The sequence below is a fragment of the Camelus ferus genome, chromosome 4, assembly GCF_009834535.1.
Source record: "Camelus ferus isolate YT-003-E chromosome 4, BCGSAC_Cfer_1.0, whole genome shotgun sequence".
Lineage (NCBI taxonomy): Eukaryota > Metazoa > Chordata > Mammalia > Artiodactyla > Camelidae > Camelus > Camelus ferus.
This window is the reverse complement of record NC_045699.1, coordinates 57,740,590-57,759,669: the sequence shown is the minus strand read 5'-3', so window position 1 is coordinate 57,759,669 and position 19,080 is coordinate 57,740,590. Positions and strand designations below refer to the sequence as shown.

General features: G+C 42.8%; 1 long non-coding RNA gene across 1 annotated transcript; it reads left to right on the top strand.

The window, feature by feature from the left end:
- The first annotated feature begins 14 nt into the window (after positions 1 to 14).
- Positions 15 to 17,527, top strand: LOC116663238. The gene is made up of 3 exons (XR_004319444.1): positions 15 to 140; positions 1,412 to 1,508; positions 15,229 to 17,527. It is a non-coding gene; the product is annotated as an uncharacterized LOC116663238 (long non-coding RNA).
- Positions 17,528 to 19,080: the final 1,553 nt, after the last annotated feature.

The following is a 19,080-nucleotide window of genomic DNA, read 5'->3' as shown; positions in this document are numbered from 1 at the left end:
GGCAGGGAAGGGCGGAGGACGGAGAGCGGAGGGCTTTGACTGCGCCTGCGCAGGATTTGTCTTCGCTTCCTTCTGTTTTCACAGCCGCAGACTCTTGCAATGCCTGTGTTTTCTCTGGTTGCGACCTTGTTGGCGCTCTGGTACGTTGTCGTTGCCGTAATCCCTCCCTTTACAATTAAGCTCTGATTCAGGTCCAGAGAGGAGGGGCCAAGTCTAATCACGCTCCTTTTCTGCACACTGCTTTACTCCCCTCCTTTGTAGAATTTTCCCCGGCACTCAAAATATATTAAGGATTAGACTTCTTGGCAGTCTCTTGGGATGGAATTGGAATTGGGAATAGGGAGACTTGTGTTCAAGTCTGCCGCTAATATGCTGTGTGATTTGGGAAGGGATGCTTTCCCTCTCTGAACTCTAGTTCAGGAAAGGATTAGACTGTTTTCCGTAAGTATTTAATGAATGCTTGCCACGATCCTAGACGACTGTTGATACTGAGGCTACAGCGGAGACCAAGACCAGCAGGATCCTTGGTGGAGCGCAGAGTTTATGAACAAAAGCATATTAACTAAAATAATAGAAAATTACAGACTGCGATAAAGTAATGAAGGAAAAATGCAGGTTGTGGAGGTGCCTGTGAAGACTCTCCCAAGGAAGTGTCATTTAAAATGAGATCAGAAGAATGAGAAATTGGTGAGGAAAGGATAGTGGGGGATGATGGGGTGGAGGGTGATTACGGGAGAAGGACCCACATGTGTGGATTTAGGGGGAGCAACTTGGCATAGAGACGTATTCCATCACAAATAAGGCAGTAGGAAGCCAGTGGTTGAGTTTACAATATGACAAGCAGTGTCCTAAACACTACACAACTCCTGTTGGTAACTTAGAAGTAGAGTTATTAACCCCATTCTATCGCTGACAAAACTGAAGCTTAGAAAGGTTAAGCAATTTGCCCAAAGTCACACCCCTACTATCTGTCAGATGGGGCATCTGAATCACTCAGGTCTGCAGAGTGGAACATCTGACCCACTGTGCTCTTCTTTAAGAATTTCTGGGCAGTGGAAAGGACCAGATGATCTTACAGAATTCACGAAGACCAAAACATGGAATGATGTGGGAATTTTTTTTTTTAGTTTTAATTTTTTAAAACAACTTTTTTGGCAGTGTGATTTCTGTACAGTAAACTACACATATGTGAGTTGTACAATTTGATGAATTTTGATAGATGTGTACACCTATGAAACCACTGCCACAATCAAGATACCTAACATTTCCCATCACTCCCCTAGAGGTGCACATTTCAAACTCCCAATTTATCCCTTCCCACCCCTTTTACCCTCTGGTAATCACGAGTCTCTTCTCTGTGTCTGTGAGTCTTTGTAAATAAGTCCATTTGTGTCTTTTTTTTTTTTTTAAGATTCCACATATAAGCGACATCAAAATGTTTTAGTGGAAGTATCTCTACTCCAGGAGGAGCTGGATTCCTGCCCAACAGGACGTTTTCATTTGATGAGGTTAGAGGTGGGGTTGAAAAGAAGGCTGAAATCTGACTTTTCTATCCTTTCCTGTTTTAAGAACTGATACTTAACTGGTCTCTGGGACTTTTAAGTCCAGTTAGTGATTTCTTGGGAAAATTTGTCATTTTTGGTGTTTTGAGAAAACATAATTCATTCAATCTGTGGAGGACAATATACACTTCTAAGTGTTGATGAAAAATTAATCAGTGAATCTAAGAAAGAAATGGAAAATTTTATTTGAGCCAAATTTGAGGATTATAACCCAGGAAAAGCATCTCAGAAAGCTCTGAGAACTGTTCCACTGGTTAAAAATCAAGGCACGGTTTTATGTTTTTGGAGACACAGGGCTGTACATCAGATGACATATTATTGACAGTTTACATAATCCAGATCTAAGCGGCGTCCTAGGGGGTCATGTGACCCCTAACAAGCTCAGGAAGGAATGTTATCTTTTGAGGAGTTGTCTTGTTGATGCCAGGAAAAAGTTGCTGTTTATGGTTGAGCAGGTATTACCTGCTGATGGGGATGTTTTGGTTGATGCATAATGTAGATACACCATGCACGGTGAGGAGGGAGAGAGGAAGCCAAAGGGCAGACAAGAAATTTTTTTAATGTTAACATTTTTCTTGTCTTGCCATAAAATACGAATTTTATTTCATGCATGTATCCAGGAGAGACCCAGGAAAACTGAGTAACTCACCAAAATGGCTGAAATCTTCACCTTAAATACTGTCTTCAGCTGAAGACAAAAGAGGATGTTGGGGATAGGGGTTTGGGACTTCCAAGGAGTGGGGGGGAGGCAATTAACATGAAGATGGAAAAGCAAATGTTTGGTGAATAAATGTTTGCTGACCATGGCAGAGATAATGGGACACAGAGTAGACTCTGGTCTCTAAGAGCTTACCCCACCGCACCCAGCCCATCTTATTTGCAAATATCTCTGGTGATAGCTCTATTCCAGGAACAGGCCCCCTAAATTCTTCAGGCAGTTAGGGGGAAGGTCAGCATTTCTTCCTGAGTCTTTTGGGCCTTGATTATTTTCAGTTCAAAATAATCTGCACACCAAAGAGACATTTTGCGGTGGCAAGTCTCACTCCCCTACAGTGGCCAGTAGGACTGGAGGGAGAGGGGATGAAGAAGGGCTGCTAACTGGTATCAGTTTCTTTTGGGGATCTTGGAAATGTTCTGGAATAAGGTGATGAGGGTTGCAAACCCTTGTAAATACATTTAAAACACCAAATTGTACATTTGAAAAGAGTGAATGGTTCAGTATGTGAATTATGTCACAGTAAAGCTGTTATGAAAAGAGAGCAACGATGGTTGTGACGACTTGCTCAGTTTCTAGTCTATAGTAAGTGCCGGCAAACGGAAGCTGTTGTTCTCATCTGGCCAGGGGGTGATTGTTTGATTTACAAATCTGCTCCTCCACTTAACAAAAGCCTTCACTTCAGGGTTTCTCTAACAGCCAGCTTCCTTGAAGCATCTAAATATCTACCAATTCCCCATTTTTTTTCTTGCAGCCTTTCAAAAGTTTATTGTGTAAAGAAGGAAACACTAGACAATCTGTCCTCTGAATTTTCCAGACTGGTTTGGATTTTCTGATTATCTGAGTGGGTGTTTGTTGTCAGAACTTGGGTGCCTTGGGGAGGTGTCCCTCAATAGCTAGGAAATGAGAGTGAAGCATTGCCCTCCAGGGGAAGCCTTGAAGTCTTGAGCCAGTAGGCCAGAGCAAAGATTAGCCAAGTCATCTGAAAGATACAGAGTGAATCCCAGACCCTGTTCCTCTGATGAGGGAAGGTATTAGCAAGTCTAGGAAATAATGTGCCCGTTCTGAGGTGGAGCTATTTGGACACAAGCCTGAAACAAGGTGAAGGAGAAACAGCAATCTTTCCAGACCCCAGGTCAGCAGTGACTAAGGAAGTGGGTTTCTCTCACTGCCTGGGCTTAGGAAACTGGAGAGGGTTCAGGTCCCAGCCCTGTCATACTTGCTAGGTGACCTTGAGCAAATTACTTAATCTCTGTGAGCTTCAAGTTGTTCATATGAAGTTAATAGTATACTAGGGTTATAATGAGGATTAAATTAGTTAACATATGTAACTAGTTTAGAATGTACTCCCAATTTATAAGAACATAGCTGTCTGTTCTTACTGTATGTGTAGCATGGAAGATACATTTATTTATTACTTTTTTACACATTCTAGAAGACATTCAAATGAAGAGAATTAGCCTTGAACTGTTTGTTGAAGCTTAACTTTCTGGTGGTTGAGGGGTCTTCAGGGATTTTTAACAAAGGAACCTGATCTGATTGTAGAGGAAGAGGTAACCAGCCAAGATTGAGGTGTCTGTCCTGCGTAGGGTTCAAGGTCAAGATGAGTGGAGAGCTTTTGAGGCAGAGAACACAGCTCAAAGAAGAGTACGAAGGCAAGAGAGCATGGAATATTCCATAAAGAACAGTGAGGCTGGAGTGCACAGAGGGAGGGGCAGAGGGTCTGAAATGAGGCCAGACCAGGTGGGGCTTGGAGGCCTTGCTAAGGACTTTGACCTTTATCTTAAAAGCCGTGGGAAGCCAGCAGCTCAGGAACAGGGATGTGTCTTCTGAAAAGACTGCTCTTGCTGTATCTGTATGCATGTGTATGAGTAGTTTTTGTTTTTATTTTTTTAAATAAATGAGGCTTAATATGTAGTCAAATGTAGTTAATTTTTATCCTATTTTCATGATGTCGACAAAAAAATTTGAGAGTCAATCTACGAAAGAAATAGAAAGTTTTACTCGAGCCAACTTGAGGATTGTAACCCCAGGAGACAGTCTTTCAGAAAGCTCTGAGGACCGTTCTGTCCTTCAAAGGTCAAAGCACTGTTGTGCATGTTTTTTGAGGAATAAGGTTATAGGTCAGATGACGTATTGACATTTTCCACAATGCAGCTCTGCAAGTACAAGGTGAGTGATGGGTCATCATGACCTTTTACAAGAGTAAGAAGGAAGGTTCTCTCCCTCTGCGGTCAGGCTAATGCAAGTGCACAATACAAGCTGAAGTGGAGAGAGGAGGTCCAAATGGGTAGGGGAAATTTTTATGTTTAAATTTTTCTTGTCTTGCCATAAAATATGAATTTTATTTCATTAATGAGATTGATGGTGTTAGATTTTTATCTGAGTCCTGTGCTCCTGGAAAACGGCAAACAGTTCAGAAATCCCCATAAGCTTTGTTTTCCAAAATCTACACTTTTGTGTTTCTGGAAATGACTTACGCAAAAAAAATCCACTCCTCCCCACATAATTGAGAAAAGACTCTCTGTCCACCAGTTACCGTAACTCCCACAAATTCACTGACAACTCTCTTGTTCACCTGTGGTGAGACCAAACACAGATTATCCCCTCCAACTTCCTGCTCTCTGTCTCCCGAGTGATTAAGATTAAAATTGTTTGTCCCTGTGAAACTAGCCAGACAATGAAGGTAAACACTTCCTGATCAGCTGGCTCAGACTTCCTCTGACTGCAGAACAATTCCAACTCTGCGTCACTCCACCTATAACTTGTCTAACCTTCCTGTGAAAGTCAAAGATAAAACCACTCTGCCAAGACATTTTGATCCTTCACATCTGGTTGGCTCTCCTTGTTGCAGTAGTCTGAATAAAGTCATCCCCTTAATTAATCTGTGTTTTGTCTTTGACGAGCTCTTTCAGACAAATAAATTCATAAACCAGAATTTGTGGAAACTATAATCTTGGCACTTATGTGCCATACAGCAAGGATGGATTCAGTTCAGCTGAACACATCATTCATTGAGCACCTTCTCTGTGCACAGCACTTTGTGAGGCACTGGACTGCAGGATGCATAAATCTACCAGCAACAACATGCTATTACCTTCTAGGTAAATTGTCATCATCACAACTTTCTTTGAGCACTTACGACAACCTTTTGAAAAAGATATTATAGATATTATTGTCTCTGTTATCTTAGCCTCAGTTTTCTCTTCTGTAAAATGAAAATAATCGTGCCTACCCTTCAAGGATGTTGAGAGGAATCAATGAGTGAATGCATGAAATGTTAGCCTGTTATTATTACAGACTCTGTTGGGAAAACAGTTTGGTCTTCTGAAAGGAGTGAGAGGCCATTGCCTACAAGAAGACTCTAGATCCCACTTGGTGTCCGCCACTCTCTCAGCTCACCTACGAACCAAGTGGCCAGAGGCTGATCTTTGCAAAAAGGTCACCATGCTTTTGCTCTTGTGACCCTGCAACTCTAGTGTGGTAGAAGCTGTCATTGCTCCACTCAATTCCCTGTGACCTCTTAGTGGGCTCCAGCCCATTTCCAGCTGCCAGTATCTGAATTTCTCAGACTGAAGGCTTCCCCCCCCCCCCCCGAGAATTGAGGAAGGTTGCTTTTTCCAGGTACAGATCCAGCTGAAAGGGACTGGGAGCACTCCCCAGCGAGCAGCCCTGAACCCGTGACACTAGGGAGTTGGCATATAAATACCTCTGTTCCCTCGACCTTTGGGTGGGATAATTCTGAGGCATGTTTTGTGCTGGGTTTCTGGATTTAACTCTCCTCTCCCACTGGCTTAATAATGCATTGCTCCTTTTTTGGGTCACTTGTATACCCTCCTACCAGCCTGCCCTGCACCTTCCACGTAAGAACTTGCTTCAGGGTCTGCTTCCCAGGGAACCCACACTCACCACCAGGCTCAACTGATTAGATAAGGATTGAGCCTTGACCCAAGACAGCCACCCATGGTGGGCCAGAACTCCACTCCGTGCATGGTTATGATTAAGCAAAGCAACCTGATTCTTTTTCTCAGGGAACGGAGAAGGAAGAAGCTAAAGTAGGAAAAAGGAAACGGCAACAGATGAGCTGGACCCTGGCACCCCCACTGACGTGCTTCCCTGGGTGTGCGTAGGTCTCTGTTCAGTTTTATAACATTTTCCACCACCTGAGTCAGCATAAGCATGGCGATCCTCACAGTCTCAAAAAATCCAACTCACGGAGGCTTCAGGGTCACACAGACTTGAGTTCAGATCAGTTCTGTGTGGTCTTCAGCAAATACAGCTGAGTGCCTCTGAGCCTTGTTTTCCTCGGTTCTAAATGGAATAATACTAACCACCTCACAGATATTCATAATAATTAAATAAAGTAATGTGTGCCAGGCAACCTGGCACATAGTTTGTTGTCAGTAAACGTGGCTCTGTCCCTTCCCTGAGAACTTCTACAGGTACTGGCATCTACAAATAGTTCCTGTCTTTTGGTCACCATAGCGACCCTCGGCAAGCTCATACATTTTCTCTAATGAAGCTGAGATATTTTCATTTTTCCCTGCTGCACTTGTCTGCGTCTTGCATAGATTAAAAACTCCCAGAGGAGTCACATTTTAGAGGATGTGGTCTGATCATTTACAATCCACATTATCTTCTGAGATACGGGCAAAAACAATCAAACCAGAAAAATTGAAAAGGTTCAATTCAGTCTTCCCTGAGCCCGAAGAGGCCTCTATATTTTTGGTGGCTTAGGGAACATCTAGAGGGTGGGACTGAGAACAATTGTTGGTTGGTTTTGAAAGGAAGAGTAGCCTCTGGACAGTTGGTATCGTTTGAGAGAACCCCCACAAGCAAGCCAGCCTGCATCACTGTTTTTCCCTCCACCTTCCCTTCGGGTTTGTAACTCATTTTGATTCCTCCTGAGTACCTAATCGTACCAGGACCTGAGCTAAGCATGAGGGTCTCAGATATAAATCTGGCCCAGAACGTGCCCTGAGGAGCTCACTGTCAGCAACATCATCTTCCTTCTTTGTAAGATGAAGGCATTGGGCTAAGTGATTTTTAAATCCATTCTTACCTTGAAATTCTATTATTTTTATAAACATGAGGTCAATTCTAGGAGGAAGCCCTGTGAAGAAAGGCTTTACTTGGCGATAAAGGTAAAGATGGGAGACGGTCGAATTGTCATGGATTTTTGCAAAAGCTCCAAAGTGTTACCAAAATACAAACCCAGCATCTCTCTTTTTGTGAGTCTAAAAGGACTGTCATGTACCTGGGACCCTGGCACGTGGATAAGCTGTGTCCACCACTGAGATTCAGAATGTCTGGGTCAGATCTCTGCAGTTATTTCTGCTTTAATGCTTGTTTTGAAGATGTAAATTTGTTCCAATGCAATTGATTTATTGGAGAACAACTTAAATGTAACGCAAATTTTTATTTCATCCGCAAGAAACATTAGGTGAAAGCAGAAAACTGCACCCTCCTGTACCAACTTTGTAGTGTCAAATAAAAAACAAGTCTGGATTGAGACACAGAGAGACTTTATTGCAAGAGATTTATTTATTTCTCTCTACAATCACTGTAGAGAAGAACCTCCACCATAAGATGTGCACCTGCTCAAGGGTTAGGCCAAGAGGTTTTCTTTGATGGAGAGAAGTAATCAAAGCCAGAAAGAACCAGCTGAGGAAAGAAGGATAAAAGGCTGGTATGGTGGGACAGAGTAACTCAGAATGTCAGCCCAACTCAGGAGGACCCTAGGGAGGGGCTGTATGCTGGCTCATGTGAAGAGTGGGCCAAAGCTCAGGGCCCTGGGAGAAGGAGAATTTCATAAACCACAGTTTGGTTGACATGAAGTTTGTTCTGACTGATCAGTGGGGCAAAACAATATAGCAAATCATTTATATGGCCAAGAATAGGAATTTGGAAGGTCTGTGTCTGGCCTGATCATAAGTTGATAAGGGGGTCATCCACTGTAAGAGAGTGGTTGTGTGGGCGTATGGAATACTGGGGGCAGAGCGGAGGGAAGGAGGTGGGGTGGGGACAGAGTGGGTACCCACCATCCAGAGTCACCCCAGCCTGGAAGAGAGGGGGGAAGTTTACGTATAGATGCTAGTGAGCTACCTGTCAATTTCCAAGCAGCCTCTGCAGAGCCCAAAGCTTGTGCTCGGGAGTGGGGAACTGAGCAAGCCTCCCTGCTCCCCTCCCTTAGTGGGCAGCTTCTTCTCACTTATCAGGATGGGGAGAAGGCTGCAGAGACTGCTTTGAGAGGCTGAGTGTGCTAATGAGAAGATAGCGCACCATCCATAATTCCGAGTGTGTGGGATCAGGCCCAGGGGAGCTTTCTCTGTGCAGCCTCCCTGGTTTGCACGCTGGTTAAGCCCTGGACTTGCTGTGTGATCTTGGGAAACTCATATGGCCTCTCTGGTTCTCAGTTGGTTTCATTTAATGCAATGTTATGGGGTTGCACTACATCAGTGGTTTCTACTGTTGCTCCCAACAGCATCTGATGGCATAAAGGTTACTCTGGGAGGGTTCCGGTGGGGGGCCTTAAAGGCTGGGAGAAGTATTGCCTTGGACTAATGGGAGGCCCTCAAAGAGGAAGGAGATGGACCTTGACTTCTGGACATTTCATACCTAAGATTATTGCCCTTTAGAATCGGAGAGCTTAGAAAATATCAAGAGTGTTTGCCCCAGACCTGCTGACTCAGAATCTTGCAGGGAATGGGGACTGGAAAAAAGCTCTCCAGGAAATTCTGAAGCAGCAGGCGTTGGAGATCCAAGATCTGAGCCAACCCATTGTTCTGCCAACCACCTCCTTCCCAGCTGCCCTGCTGCCCACCCTGGAGATGCCAATGCCAGGAGGCAGCCCCCACTTCAAAGGGAAGGGAAAAGCCTTCTGAAGCCAGGAATCTGAAAACATCGGGGACCAGACAGCAGCAGTTCCTCGGAAGGCAGCCGATCGCCTGCCGCCAGCTGCTCCGAGCGCGTTCACTCACACACACCTGTCGCGTGGCGCTGCCAGTCTCCTCTGAGAAGCATCGTTTCCAGAGCCACGAGTCTATGAAGATCCTGAGTGGAAATATCACTCTCATTGAGCTGGTGACAGACACAATACCAAGAACAGCGCACTTATTATCACTAGAGAAAAACATTGAATGGGTTTTCGAATAATCGCGGAATGGCTCACACAGCGCGCGTAGGATTTCATTATCAAACTTGGCTCCGCTCCTCTCAGACATGCCTTTGACACCAGTGGTTTCTGAATTTGCATTCCTAGATGGAAGATTGGGATGCAGATAGCAGGCGGCTGAGACGGGGAGGGGAAGAGAAGGGTTCATATGTGAGCGGCGTGGTGGTTGCCTAGGAAAAAACCGATACCGGCTGGAATTGTTTAATTACAATGACACTCTATGTGGTTTAAGGAAAAAAGGAAAGTTATTATTATTGACGGAAGAGCTCCAAGTTATATCGGATTCAATATCATAAGGAACCTTTCTCCAGCTTCGGGTTCTGCCTTCCTCTCTGGGGGCTGCCAGTGTGGGGACAGAGATAGTCACCAATGGCTCCAGCTTGTCAGGCTTCCAGCTTAGCCACTCCGTTCCTCCTTGTCTAGAAGATCCAGCAAGAGTCTGAGGGTGGAGTCTCATTGCCAGGTTCTGGACTTCCCAGAACGAAGCCAAGCGCAGTGGCCAGGCCTGGAGCCGCAAGGTGAGGTGAGCCCCACTCAGACGCTGTGAACTGATGGCACGGCCAGGTGCTGGGAAGGCACTCGGGAGCTCTCCTGGTCGCCACAGCAGGAATGAAGAGTGCTTGCTCCGCCTGCTCTCATGCGCTGTGCTCACTTCTACCGTAGATTTTTCTAGATGCTTTTTTCTTTACCTGCTTGTCTTCCCCAGTGTTTGTGTGCTTTAGGGGAGCAGCTGTGACACCTGTCATCCGGACACTAACAGCTCAAAGCCTACTTTATAGTAGGTGCTTAATAAACCCAGAGGGAGGATTAGAGAATCTTGAGGTTTTGCCTTGACTCTGTCCCTAACTCGTATGTCAGCTTTGAGCCCTCCCTTCTTCTCCTTGGGCCTCTTTCTAATATACTAGATGAGGGGTCAGCAAACTTCCTCTGTAGAGGGACAGATAATAAGAATTTCAGACTTTGTGGGCCAGAGGGTCTCTGTCGTAATTACTGAACTCCACCGTCGCACCAGGAAAACAGACAATAGGTGAGCAAGGGGGCATTGTAGTATTTCATTTCCAAAAACAGGTGATGGCCCAAACTCTGTCTAGCCAGAGTTTGCCACTCCTCTGGTAGATGACTGTTCCCTTTATTTATTGCTATGTGACAGGCCACTCGAACATATAGCAGCTTAAAACAACAGCAATCAGTTATTTTGCCTGTGAATCTGCAATTTGGGGGACTTGGCGGGTAGGTTTACCTCTGCTCCAGGCAGTGTCAGCCGGGGAAGCTCAGCTGAGGCTGGAGGATCCATTTCCAACATGGTTCACTCACATGGTGGGCAGGTTGGTGCTGACGGTCAGCTGAGAATGCCTCTGGGGCCGTCGGTCCAGGGCTTGATGCTTTTTTATTTCCAGTTTTATTGAGATATACTTGACAAACAGCACTGTATATGTTTAAGGTATACAGCATAACGACTGACTTATACATGTCATGAAATGACTACCACATTATATTTAGTTAACATCCATCAGCTCATACAAATTTTTTAAAGTAAAAAAGAAAAAGAAAATGACACTTCCTCCCATGTCACATTCCATCTGAATACTTTTTTCAAGCTGAATAGTCACATCCTTTGCCTGAAATGTTTAATTCTCTCTCCTATCCCTCTTACAACTGAAATGTAACCCCACCGTTTAGGGCCAGCCTCCAAAATCCCCTTGATACTTTTCCTGGTTCTTAGAGTCTAATGGTATGGATCTCATACGGTGGGAAGCTTAGGCCAACTTTGATCTTACACTTCATGCTTTTCTTATCCGTGTACTATATGCAGGGCCCATAATTTATTCCTCTCTTGTGGCTTTGTATATATAGAGGGTGCTTGGAAAGAGCCTGCTGAATGGAAGCCAACAGAAAAGCAGATCTCAACTCCCTTGCCACCCCTCCTTCCTGCCTCCCCAGTATGAATAATCCCAGGAACCAGGGCTGCAAATTCCCTGGCTGACCACGGCTGAATTGGGACACGGAGATGATGGCTTTCCCTTCGTGCCTCTTGAATCTGATTTCAGGCTATTAGCAAAAGCAGCTAATCTTTCCAGAAAAGGCTTATGCATGCAAAGAGGTCCAATATCATCTTATTCCAGAGAAAAATTGAAGAGTTGCCTGCCCCATTGGAAACCAACTTTCCTTCTTGGCTTGGTTCATTGCCCCTGCTAACTGGATTTGTGCTTCTAGTCTATGCCTTAACATTTATGCCTAACTCTGACCCAGCCCCTTCCTTGCCCAAAACCCTTCAGTGGCAACCCAAGGACCTCAGGATGACATTCAAGCTCCTTATCCTGAAGTCCGGGACCTTCGTGACCTGGCCTTTGTGTATTTGTCCAACTTCATTGCTGTCAAATCTCTCTCCTTGAATGAGCCTCCCCTTACCCCATTATATCACATTCTTTAGTCACTGAATTATTTGGAATCTCTGAAAAGATCGAGCCTTTTCAATGCCTTGGGACCTTCACCAGTGGTCTTGCCTCTTCCTGGAATGCCCTCCTTGCTGTGTCTAGTTGAGACTAGGCTCTAATATCACCACCTCCATGAAGTCTTCCCTCATTCCCCTCCTCCTCTCCCAACTGGGTTAGAATGCCCTTACTCTGCTCCCATGGACGCTAGTGCTCCCCTTGGCCATAGTAACTATTACACTGGGTTGATAGCTCTCTTTAAAAAATGTCTGCTCCCCTCTAGACTATGATCTCTTAGAGGGCAAAGATTTGAGCTTTTTTCTCTTCCAGTGCCAATGTCTGGCACACAGCCCGGCATATAATTGTCATTCAGCAGGTGTTTATTGGATGAATAAATGGTGGCTCATTACTTTTTAGACAATTTTGAAAAACAGAATAATAAACCTTAAAAGTCAAATAACACATTGGGGCAGGGGGTGGAAACAGTTGTTATAAATAGAATAAAGAGTTAATATATCTATATTACCAAGATCTTTTATAAACCAATAAGGAAAAACCTAACCTCCAAAGAATATGATGCTAAAAACATGAACAAAAATAAGAAACACAGCCAATAAACACATGGAAAAAATGTCCAACGAAAACTTACAAATTAAACATTATACCATTTCATGTTTCATATTAATAGACATGAAAACTGTCAATTCTTGGTTTTAATGAGGTTGCGAGGAAAGGGGCACTTTCATCCACTGCTGGTGGAATATTCCTGAGCTCATTTTTACAATATGTTCTAACAGTCTTTTAAATATGCAGGCTCTGCTAAACCAACTACTCTAGTTGTAGAATTTTTATTCCAAGGAATTAAACAGTAATACACACACATCTTCACATACAGCTCCCATTAATTTCTCATTATTTTCTGATTGATCGGCTGCCTCTAAGAACAGACTGACATTACAGTCATGGGAGCTGATAGTATCCAACCACTCATTCAGGGACAAGAGCAGAAAATCCTCATGTTTGGCAGTGCTTTGGTTACTGGCCACCAGCCTGTGGGAAGCCTTCCTCAGGTTGCTCTAATAAAGTTGGTCATGATTTATAGAGGGTCAACAAATTCATCACCTGCTGTTCTAGTTGAAAAACATCCAGCAATTACTTGAAAGATCAGTTTGGGAGGGGAATCCTGGCTTGGCAATTGGAAAGGGAAGTATTTATTGAGCACCTTCTGTGTGCCAAGAAGTTACTTGTATGACCTCATTTTATCTTTTGTTGGGCAGCCAGGATTATCTCTATTTTACTGATGGAAAAACTAAGATACAGTATAGGAGGAAAACCAGGATATGTACTAGGTATGCCCCACTCCGAAGCCCACGGATTTTCCATTGGAGCACGGTAGACTAGTTCTTTTGAACTTAGCACTTGGAGGTGCCATTGGTTGTGTAAGCAAAGATTGAACGTAGCTATTTTGGTTGTTCTTCATTAAACTGCATTGAATGAAATATTGTATGACACCCACATTCAGTAGCCTCACATCTTTTCTCAGGGACTTAATAATAACCTATCATTCAAATGGAAGGAGAATAATCTGCTTCTGAGCAGGACAGAGTGGAACAGGCTACTGAATGGATTCTCACTCAGGGCAATTTCCTTTAAGCAAGTCCTCAATCAGGGTACCTGTACATGTTGTGATAATTGATTGGGAACAGATTGCCCTGTCCTGGTAGCTTGGAAGTTCTTCTTGAATGATTCCTTTTTCTCCCATTCTATAAAGTAAACAGATAAGCCTCACTGCATTTGCATCACATCATAAGACAGGAATGATTATTTGGCTGATGCCTCCCTGCCTTCCCTGGAGCCACATCTTTCGGTTTCTCATGCCTTAGAGGAGCCCTGTGATGGGTTCAGAGCACCTGAACTGGGATCTGTGACTGAGATCAGGCAGCAAGGAAGAGGGACCAAAAACACTTCAGACTAGTTAGAAGGGACTTACTGGGTCTTTTGCTTTATTATTATTGTTGTTTTGGGGAGGTTGATTTAATTCTCAGTTAAATGTTTTTTTAAAAATTAGATTTGGTTTGTTAGAGGTTCAGCAAATACATATAGTTCATTTGGGGTTTTTTTAGTTTCTTTGTTTAGATTTGCTTTTCCCTGCTTTAAGTTCAAATACCTGCTTTGAAGGTGGGGTGAAATATAAAATTATACAAAGACATTCACATATCAATCTAGCCAAGGAATATAACTTTAACCATCCATTATGAAAATTTAAAATATACCACTGACGTCAGCTGCCTCACTTTATCTTCTTGGTATCCCTGCCTGTCATCATTCTACAGATGGGAAATTTATGCTAAAAAGTAGTTAACTGACTTGTGGCTTGTCTAATATTATATCCAGTGGTTCTCAGTCTTGTGTGAGAAGATGCCGTTGGATACTGGGGTTGAGGGCAGGCCACTTGGCAGGATTAAAAGACTTTAGATAAAGGGAGCAGTAATTAAGGTACAATGGCCGCCTGCGTCAGAGAACAGTTTAGTGCATCATTAAAAGAGGCAGTTATCATGCTGTTTCCTAGAAGGAACCACCCCTGCAACTAGGCCCCTCACCAAGTAAACTTCTTTAATGCTGTGACCACACCCAATACGTATTATAGCCCTGCATTGTCCAATACATCAGCCATTAGCCACACAGTTTTTAACCTCCTCTTCCCCCTTTTTGTAGTGGGCTGGGTTTTAAATTATCAATGTTAACTGCCTCCAGGTGAAAATGAGTTTTTAATAAACACCTTATTACCTCTTCAAAAAAAATTATAAACTAAACATCTGGAAATATTGTAGGAGATTTAGAGATTCTCGGTTACCCACAGAGATCCAGAGAACCCTCTCCTTTCATCATCACTAGGTGAAGATTATCTGACCAACATGTTGAAAAGCCCTGGTGCTGTATCTTCATCGTGGATGTCTCTCCTGGGCATGTCAAACTCAGCATATCCAAAACTGAGCCTTTGAAATGTGGCCATTCTGAATTGAGATGTGCTATAATTGTAATATACACACAGGATTTTGAAAATTTAGTATGAAAGAAAGAATATAAAATATCTCAAAAATCATTTTTTTTCTAGTGATTACATGTTACAATAAACATTCTGGATATATTGGATTAAGTCAAATATATTATTAAAATGAATTTCCCATTTCTTTCAACATCATTGAATATGGCTATTAGAAAAGTTAAAATTATGTATATAGTTCACATTGCATTCCTATTGGAACAAGCTGCTCTGGAGATCAAGTCCTCCTCTGTTCCAGAAAATACACACTTCATTGGAGTTGACTTGATGTTTTTTCTTAGCTCTTAACAGGACAATGCAAGGAACAAGTTTCCTGAAGTTAATACATGATCCAAGACAAGTCCTGACCAAGGGAAATGGTCAGGATCCGTACCTGCTAAAGAGGAACAGCCGTGAATCAACAGCATAAACCCAGAAGACGATTCATCCCAGCCTCTTTCCAGTTTGGAAATCATTCTTTACATCATGGACTATTTTTCCCCCAATTTAGGGGAATTTGCCTTATTTCAAATTTTGCCCATAGAATGAAACTTAATTACCATGTTTTAAATCACAACATTTATAGTTCACAAAATTCGGATTTACGTGAATTGTGTCCTTGGGGCGCAGGGAGAGGCGTGCCTTGCTCTGCCCTGGATCAGGTAACCACTCAGTGTCCCATCCAACAGACAATACGCAATGGCTTCTTCTCTCAGTTATTACCAAAAAAATTGTTTTAACATAATGATTAAAGCTTTGCACTACACATGGAGAGGCAGTCCAGTGGTTGAGAAATGCTGAATCAGTCAGGACAAGGGACAGGGCAACCCACAGGTCAGACATTCCTTTCACTCCTAACCTCATATGTAAATAGCACTCATGTTCTAAGCACCCCTGTTATTCAGAAACCACCAGATTGGGAAGGGACCTTAGGAGTTGTCAGGGCTGGCCCCCTGGGCTGTGCAGGGGTCTCCTTAGTGAAATTCTTAATAGCCAGCTATTAGAAGCACCCCCTTGGAGTAGAAAGCCCCTCTTCCAGGATCCAGGTAGTTGGAGGTTTTTTGGGGGTTTTTTGTAACAGCTCTGGCTATATAAACTTCATGCATACACTGAAAAAAGTGGTCAGATGTTCACTCTGCCATGACCTGAATAGGATATAGAATACAAAGCAACATTCTCTCCCCAAGACAAGGATGAATTTTGATGCAGGCTTAGCTACTTATGTTTTTCCATGCCTCATAACCAATTTCAGCATTAGTTGCCTCATCTTAAAAAAATAATAAATGGTGGGGGGAGGAGAGGGAATGAGAATACAGAGCTTACTGAGTTGTTTTGAAGACCTGAGAGGAGAAAGAACCCTCTGGATGCTAAGTGCTGCATGCATGCTGGTCTATTTGTCTCGATTCAGAGTGCCTATTTCTTTAAAACAGGCAGGGGCTGCTTTCCAAGTGCCCAGCCAGCTCTTGCCTTCACAAAGATGCATTGGCAATTACTCAGAGCCCTGTTGTCTTCTAGGCATTTAGAAATTGATTTGTCCCTGTGTTTCCAGGTGGAGAAGGTAAGCAGCTGAATAATGATCCATGGATGAGGGCTGAGAGTCCAGGGTGGGCTCTGTATCTGGAGGAAGAGGTGTGGGGCTTGGGAAGAGGTGACCCAGAGTCCCAGGGGAGAGCAGAGGCTGTACGCATGGTGTCCACAAACTTCAAATAGACACCAAAACCAGAGAGGATGGGACAGAAAGAGCACTTGATTTGGAGTAACGCAGACAGGGGTATAAATTCTAGCTCTGGCACTTACCAGCACTTACCTCAGAGAAGTCACATCATCTCTTTGATTCCCACACTTTCATTTCTATAAAATGGGAATAATAATAATATCTTCCTTGCATTATAAAGTAGTGTTTAAGTATTTAGCATCTGGAGCTAGACTGCAACTTATGAGCTATATGACCTTTGGAAACTTGTTTTGTAAAACGGATTTGTGGAGGTATGATTGACATAATATAAACTACACACGTTCAAAGCATACAATTTTATAAGTTTCTACGAAACCATCACCACCACCAAGATAATGAACACATCCATCACCTCCAAAAGTTTCCTCCTGCCCCTCCCACCCCTCCCAGTTACCCTTGCCCCCAGAAAACCACTGATCTGCTTTCTGTCATAATAGATTGATTTGCATTTTCTGTGTTTAGTGTTGGATCGTTTCTGTTGCTACATCATCAAGTTCGCTGATCTTTGATGTTTAACAAGCCATGCGTGTCATCTGATACATTGTTACTCTCTAATTATAGTTTTCATCTCTAGAACTTCAGTTCGGGCATTTTGTTTTTTAAAGTACCTTCCTTGTATCTACTTAACATGTCTCATCTCTCCTCCAGCTTCTAGAACGTATGGAATAAAGTTATAATGACTGTTTTAACATCCTTATCTACTAATTCTATCATCTGTGTCATTTCTGGGTCAGGTTTAATTGACTTTTCTCCTATTTTACTGCTTTTACATACCTAATCATTTTTTTTTATTGGATGCCAGACATTGTAAGTTTTACCATATTGTGTACTGGACATTGTTATATTAAACTAACAAATTTGAATAGAGACCATTTTAATTTAGTACACATATAACCAGAAATGATAAAATGTATAGATTTTAAACTTTTTTACACATTTTAGCCCATCCACTTACCATTTTATCTGGCCTGGTCATAGTTACATATTTCTAAAATATATTTTTGAGCTGTTTTTCTGGGATGTGGTTCAGTTACTTGGCAGCAGTAGCATTCTTTCAAGGCTTAACTTTAAGCTTTATTAAGCATGACCAGGGCGATACTTAGTCTAGTGTTCATTTTCTTTACTAATGAGGCAATGCTCTTTCCAGTCCTCTGATACCCCGTGTATTATGAGAGGCTTCCATTCTGTCTATTCCGAGTCCTGTGTGAGCTCTCATCAGTGTTCCCTCTAATTCTTTCAGGTGGTTCTTTCCTCAGTCTTGGCAATTTCCTCACATACGTGCCCTTGTCAGTAAACAGAATACTTGTGCAGAGAGAGCACAAGTTAATCTCTGTTAATCTCTCCTCTCTCTGGTACCCTGCCCTATAAACGCTACTCATTTTGACTTCCTCAGACTCCCAGTTCTGTATCCTTAACTCAAGGAGTCTGCTGGATTCTACCTGGTTCCCCTATCAGCACTATAGATTAGAAACTTTCTCCAGGCAGAAAGCTGGAGCATGTGTAAGACTCATTTCATTTGTTTCCCATCTCTCAGGGATTACTGCCCTTCATTGAGTAATAGCCAATATCTTGAGAACTGTTGTTTGGTTTTTCAGTTACTCAAATAGAGTAAATCTGATCCCTGTTTCTCCAGTTTGGCCTGAAAAGTTATTTAAATTCTCTAAGACTCAATTTTCTTACCTATAAAATGACAATAATATTAGTGCCCATGTCATAGAGCTGTTGCAAGGATTAAACATTTTAATACTTGACTCTGAAACACGGTAATTTCTCAATAAGTAGAAACCATCATTCTTGTAATTGTTGTTGTCACTATTATTATCAATATTACTGATGATGGTGAGGATGGTGACAAAGGTGATGATGGTGTTGGTGATGATAATGGTGATGATGGTGGTGGTGATGATGATGGTGATGATGGTGATGATGATGGTGATGATGGTGATCTATGCATGGGTTTCTGGGGTCTATAAAACTCCTGACTTTTCAGTCCCAAGCACAGTATCTGACATTTAATTGGCATTAAGTATTTGTACCTTTATCGCTTCATCCCAGACCTCTCCAGCAGATAACTACTCATCCTCTTCTTTGGAGCAGGCTAAGAATGACCTTTGAGATCTTTAACAGCCATACTTTCTATGCCTCAGAGATCTAACTGATATTCTCATCGAGCAAATTAGCATTTGCAGAAAACATATTTCACTCCAGATTTATTATGCCCCCTAAATTAATGTAACAAGGGTATTTGGAAGAGCAAACCAGAGTTTAATTCATGTGAGTCTGGAGGTCCGTTTCTGAGTTAGCTAGAGGAATTCAGAGCAGGAGAGAAAGAGCTGGTTCCAGTTCTTCCCCGGCTAGCCATAGGGGCAAATGGGATAGAGAACTCAGCTCTTTAAGAAAGGAAAGAAACTTACTTGGG